Raw genomic sequence first — 6,178 nt, forward strand, 5'->3', positions numbered from 1 at the left:
CCGGGCGCTGGGGATGGCTCCTTGGCCTCTGCCCCAGGTGCTAGAGTGGCTCTGGTCCCAGCAGAGCGACGCCCCGGAGGGGCAGAGCATCGCCCCCTGGTGGGCAGAGCGTCGCCCCCTGGTGGGCGTGCCGGGTGGATCCCGGTCGGGCGTATGCGGGAGTCTGTCTGACTGTCTCTCCCCGTTTCCAGCTTCAGAAAAATACAAAAACAAACAAACATACAAACAAAAAGCTTCTTTGAAACCAGAATGAATGACAAAAATCTCACGTCTTGTACTTATTTAATGCATTATTTCGGGACAAAACTCTGAGCAGCCGTGATGGCTGCAGAGTCACCGACGGCACAGGGGGTGGGGGTGACGTCTCCCGGGAACGGGAGGAAAGAGGAGGTAAGTATTCAGCACAAGACACTGGCGGCAGGAACACGGCACCAGGACATCACGCAGAGTAACACCCGTGGCGGGAGAGCCCGCCAAGCGGGGCGCTGTGCGGCTTCTCCAGCCGTGGCGCCAGATACGAACCGCGGGCAGATTGGACGCCTGTGCAATCACGTGAGACTGACAACCCAGACACCGTATGCTGAGGAAGAGGTGTGAGAGTGTGGCACAGGCCGGCGTGTGGATGTCCCAGCTAGGATTCCCATTCAGGGCCTGTCTGCTTCTCCTCTCCCCTTCCCCTTTCTCTTTCTCTCACTTTCTCGTCCGCAGCCATGGCTCAGCTGGAGCAACTTGGCTCCCCGGGGCGCTGAGGATGGCTCCATGGCCTCCGCCTCAGGCACTAAGAAGAGCTTGGCTGCTGAGCAACAGAGCAAAGGCCTCAGATGGGCAAAACATCTGCCCCCGGTGGAGGATCCCACCGGTCGGGGCCCATGCGGGAGTCTGTCTCTCTGCCTCCCTTCCTCTCTCACTGAATAAAAAGGAAACAGAAAAAAACAAAAAATGAACACCCATTCAAAAAAAATTCTAAATGGGTTTTAATAAAACGTAAGAACTTAGAGTTAAGAAAGAGTGAAAAGGCAAGGGCACAAAGTAAAAAAGTGTATGTCTTTCTCCTTAGTTACTGCGGCTCTTTAGTCTGGAACGGCACCGTGATACTCCTCGACTCCCTTAACCTCGGCCCTCTGAAGCGTGCCGGACGGGTATATATCATCATCCCTCATTTGAGGCTGTCTGGTGCGTGACCGTGCCTCCGTGGCCGGGTCTCGGTCAGCCCGGGCTGCACTGGACACGGGAGAGGACGCACACACTGGCCTCCCCCCGGCCCCTGGCCTGGAAGCTCCTAGAACAGAACCAGGCGTCAGTGCTGGGAGGAGCATTTGTTCTCTTGTTCAGTCCTGGACCTCGTCCCTAACGCGGGGTCCCTGAAGCCCTTGGAATTTCCTGGGTGACAGGAGTGCCTTTTGTTCCCATGAGGTGACTCTGGGGGTGGGGGGTGGGGGTTCTGGACAGGGCTGGTCACCAGGAAGACCAGGCCGTGGTTAGAAGCTTGGAACCTTCAGCCCAGAGAGAGGAGAGGGGCTGGGAGTAGAGTTAATAATTAAACACGTCCAGCCCTGGCCGGTTGGCTCAGTGGTAGAGCGTCAGCCTGGCGTGCAGAAGTCCCAGGTTCGATTCCCGGCCAGGGCACACAGAAGAAGCACCCATCTGCTTCTCCAGCCCTCCCCCTCTCCTTCCTCTCTGTCTCTCTCTTCCCCTCCCACAGCCAAGGCTCCATTGGAGCAAAAGATGGCCCGGGCGCTGGGGATGGCTCCTTGGCCTCTGCCCCAGGCACTGGAGTGGCTCTGGTCACAACAGAGCAACGCCCCGGAGGGGCAGAGCGTCGCCGCCTGGTGGGCGTGCCGGGTGGATCCCAGTCGGGCGCATGTGGGAGTCTGTCTGACTGTCTCTTCCCGTTTTCAGCTTCAGAAAAATACAAAAAAAAAAAAAAATTAAAAACACGTCCATGCAATGACACCTCCGTAAAATCCCCAGAGCAGGAGGGTGGGCTCTGGAGAGCCCCCGGGTGGTGCTGGAGCAGCGGTGCCCGCAGACACGGGGCTCCGAGCCCTCTTCCGCGCAGCCTGCCCTGCAAAGCTCTCCCACCTGCCACCAGCACGTCCCGCACTGCACCCCGTTACTACAAACTGGTCAACGTGAGCGACTGTTGGCCCGAGCTCCGCCAGCCGAGCCGCGTTACCAAACTCACCACACCCGAGGGGCGCTGTCCCCGGGAGCCTCCCGCTGACAGCCCGTTGGTGGAGACCCAGGTGACAGCCTGGACGAGTCCTGGGCGCCTGGAGCAGGAGCGGGCCTGTGCGGCCGGGCCCCGGTCCTGCGTGTGGGCGCGAGGCCGTCTCCAGGGAGATCTGGTCAGAACGGAGTTCCGTGGCCGACACCCAGCCGATGTGGACACCACAGAGCTGTCAGCGGGGAGCGTCCCCCAGACCCCGGGCCCGGGGTCGCCCCCTGGTGGGCAGAGCGTCGCCCCCCTGGTGGGCGTGCCGGGTGGATCCCGGTCGCCCTGAGCACGCGGGGGCCGTGTGAGCATGAGGGAGGCACGCAGGAGGGGGACAGGCAGGTGTCCTGTGCAGGTGACCGTGACCAATGACCACACACACGGGTGTCTCACGGCTCTGGAGGGTGGATGTGAAGATTGGGGTTCAGGCACCTCTGGTGCCTGGTGGGGGCTCTCTCCTTGGCTCAGGGATGGCCACCACCTCACCTGGTGGGAGAGGAAGCTCTTCCCTTCCCCTTCCTGTAAGGACACTAACCCCCCACACACACGCACACACACGCATGCACATGCACACGCACATGCACCCTCCTCTGACCTGACTACCCCGGAGGCTCTGCCCCGGTCTCCCTCACGTGTGCGCCCCACTCGTGTCTCCGTCAGGGGAGATGACCCACCGGGGCAGGTGGTGTCCACCCACCTGGGTCTCAGGAGGACGACCCTGAGGGGCGCTGCACCCAGGCGGCTGCTGGGTCCCCCTCTGCAGTCCTTAGACTGGTGTCAGGTCGGGCGTTTCTCAGAAGGGGGAGCCCCGTGTTCCCTGAACCCCCTTGCGGACTCTGTGAGCGGGCCCGGCTGGACTCGCCGTTTCCCATTTCATCCTGTAGGTTCTAATCTTGGCCGCCTGTTCCCCCGCCCTTTCCCCGACGGGCCTGTGGGCGGGAGCTGTGGGCCGGGGGTGGGGGGCCCTACGGCCTGCTCATGTCCTCCCCTGTCCCTCAGCCGCTCCCCGGTCGGTGGTCCTTACGGCCCCCGGCGAGGGACGTCCCGGGTCCTGTTCGTGCGAATGACCTTGAGGAGCCCATGCCCAGGCCCGGGGTGAGCGTGCTGCTGTGGGGGTCCACAGCGGGAAGCCCCCCCTTGTGGAGGGGACTGGGGGGGGAGTAAGAATCCCGCCGAGTCTGCCCCTGACTCCACTAGCTCTGATGTATGTACTCATTCGGCCAGTGCACGCGTGGAACCCAGCTCCGGTCATCACCGGGGGGCAGGGGGCGGGTGGACAGGTCTGGGAAGCCAAGCGAGGGTGATTCGTCCATCCGGTCGCATGAGGACTTACCGGCCGGACCGGACCGGACCGGACCGCCTGTGCCAGGCCCTGTGCAAAAATCAAGGCTAAAATGCGGTGAGGAGGCCGGGGAAGGGCCTGCCAGCAGGGACACCCGCCAGGGGACAGTGACCCCTCTCCTGAGCCTGCCAGCAGTGTTGCTGACCCCAGCAGGGACACCCGCCAGGGGACAGTGACCCCTCTCCTGAGCCCGACGGGGTGGACGCCGGGCTGCAGTGACTCCTCTCCTGAGCCCGACGGGGTGGACGCCGGGCTGCAGTGACTCCTCTCCTGAGCCCGACGGGGTGGACGCCGGGGCTGCTGGGCCCGGGCAGTAAGTCCTTCCAGCCGCCCGGGACAGACGCAGGCGTCTGTGAGCCCAGATGACTCGCCGGTTGCAGGACAAATGCCTCACTTGTCAGACGGGAGCGTGAGCGTCCCCTGGGCGGGCAGGTGTCAGAGGGACGTCCCCGAGGCCCCTCCATTCCAGTGCGTCCCCTCCTGGTACCTGTCTGGGCCGTCGGCCAGCTGCCGGTCTCAGAGGTGTAAGAAAAACGAGCACCCCTCCCCACCCTCCATTCCTTCTCTGTTTTTCCTGCCTCCTCCAGGCGTAATAAAGCCACCCGGACGGGGACCTACGCTGACCTCACGATTCACAGCCCCGTGTGTGGCCCCTGGTGCCCTGGGACCCTGTCCCAAGACCCTGCAGCCCCTCCCCACCCTCTCCGAGCCCCGGCTCCTGCAGCGTTCCCTGTCCCCCTCGGTCCCCCGCCAGCTGGTCCTGACGCGCCCACACCTGCCCCGCTCAGCGGGTCCCGGGACGCAGACCGTGTCCCACCCGACGACAGGACACAGTCTTCCCCTCCACGCCTGAGCTGCACGGAACGCCCTCGGGCTTCCCACGGCCGTGCCCCCTCGCCCCCAGGGCTCCGCGCGCACACGAGTCCCTCCGCAGGACGCCCCTGGCTCCTCCTGGAGTAACCCCCGACCCCGGGGCTGACTCCTGTCTCCTCCTGGAGTAACCCCGACCCCGGGGCTGACTCCTGTCTCCTCCTGGGGTAACCCCGACCCCGGGGCTGACTCGTGTCTCTTCCTGGGGTAACCCCCGGGGCTGACTCGTGTCTCCTCCTGGGGTAACCCCCGGGGCTGACTCGTGTCTCCTCCTGGGGTAACCCCTGGGGCTGACTCATGTCTCCTCCTGGGGTAACCCCCGACCCCGGGGCCGACTCGTGTCCCCTCCTGGGGTAACCCCCGGGGCTGACTCATGTCTCCTCCTGGGGTAACCCCCGACCCCGGGGCTGACTCCTGGCTCCTCCTGGGGTAACCCCCGACCCCGGGGCTGACTCCTGTCTCCTCCTGGGGTAACCCCCGACCCCGGGGCCGACTCGTGTCTCCTCCTGGGGTAACCCCCGGGGCTGACTCGTGTCTCCTCCTGGGGTAACCCCCGGGGCTGACTCGTGTCTCCTCCTGGGGTAACCCCTGGGGCTGACTCATGTCTCCTCCTGGGGTAACCCCCGACCCCGGGGCCGACTCGTGTCCCCTCCTGGGGTAACCCCCGGGGCTGACTCATGTCTCCTCCTGGGGTAACCCCCGACCCCAGGGCTGACTCATGCCTCCTCCTGGGGTAACCCCCGACCCCGGGGCTGACTCCTGTCTCCTCCTGGGGTAACCCCCGACCCCGGGGCCGACTCGTGCCTCCTCCTGGGGTAACCCCCGACCCCGGGGCCGACTCGTGCCTCCTCCTGGGGTAACCCCCGACCCCGGGGCCGACTCCTGTCTCCTCCTGGGGTAACCCCCGACCCCGGGGCCGACTCGTGCCTCCTCCTGGGGTAACCCCCGACCCCGGGGCCGACTCGTGCCTCCTCCTGGGGTAACCCCCGACCCCGGGGCCGACTCGTGCCTCCTCCTGGGGTAACCCCCGACCCCGGGGCCGACTCGTGTCTCCTCCTGGGGTAACCCCCGACCCCGGGGCCGACTCGTGTCCCCTCCTGGGGTAACCCCCGACCCCGGGGCCGACTCGTGCCTCCTCCTGGGGTAACCTCCGACCCCGGGGCCGACTCGTGCCTCCTCCTGGGGTAACCCCCGACCCCGGGGCTGACTCGTGTCCCCTCCTGGGGTAACCTCCGACCCCGGGGCCGACTCGTGCCTCCTCCTGGAGTAACCCCCGACCCCGGGGCTGACTCGTGTCCCCTCCTGGGGTAACCCCCGACCCCGGGGCTGACTCGTGTCCCCTCCTGGAGTAACCCCCGACCCCGGGGCTGACTCGTGTCCCCTCGCCTGCGTCCCAGCAGCGCCTGCCTGCACTTTCCTTATCTCAGCCACCAGACAGTGTCTTCAGAGGCCGGCGTCCCCGCTGGGCGGTGGATTGTCTCACCCCGCCCCCACCCGGTCTCCGGCACAGCAGCCAGCCCAGCCCACGGGACCGGCCACCTTCAATTCTCTTTCCCCTCAGCTGGCCTTCACAGCGACGCCGAGGGACGGGAAGGCCTTGTCCCCGTGTCACCCGTGAGGACACAGGCAGAAGGGGGTTCGCTGCCAGGTCCCAGGTCCCCCGGATGGACGGGGATCGGATGGTGTGCTGTGCCCTCCTGTGTCTTCTTTGAGCTTTCAGCCCGGTTGGCAGCTAGCTCGTTCCACTGCCC

Source organism: Saccopteryx leptura, chromosome 1, assembly GCF_036850995.1.
Source record: "Saccopteryx leptura isolate mSacLep1 chromosome 1, mSacLep1_pri_phased_curated, whole genome shotgun sequence".
In the NCBI taxonomy this organism is placed as follows: Eukaryota; Metazoa; Chordata; class Mammalia; order Chiroptera; family Emballonuridae; genus Saccopteryx; species Saccopteryx leptura.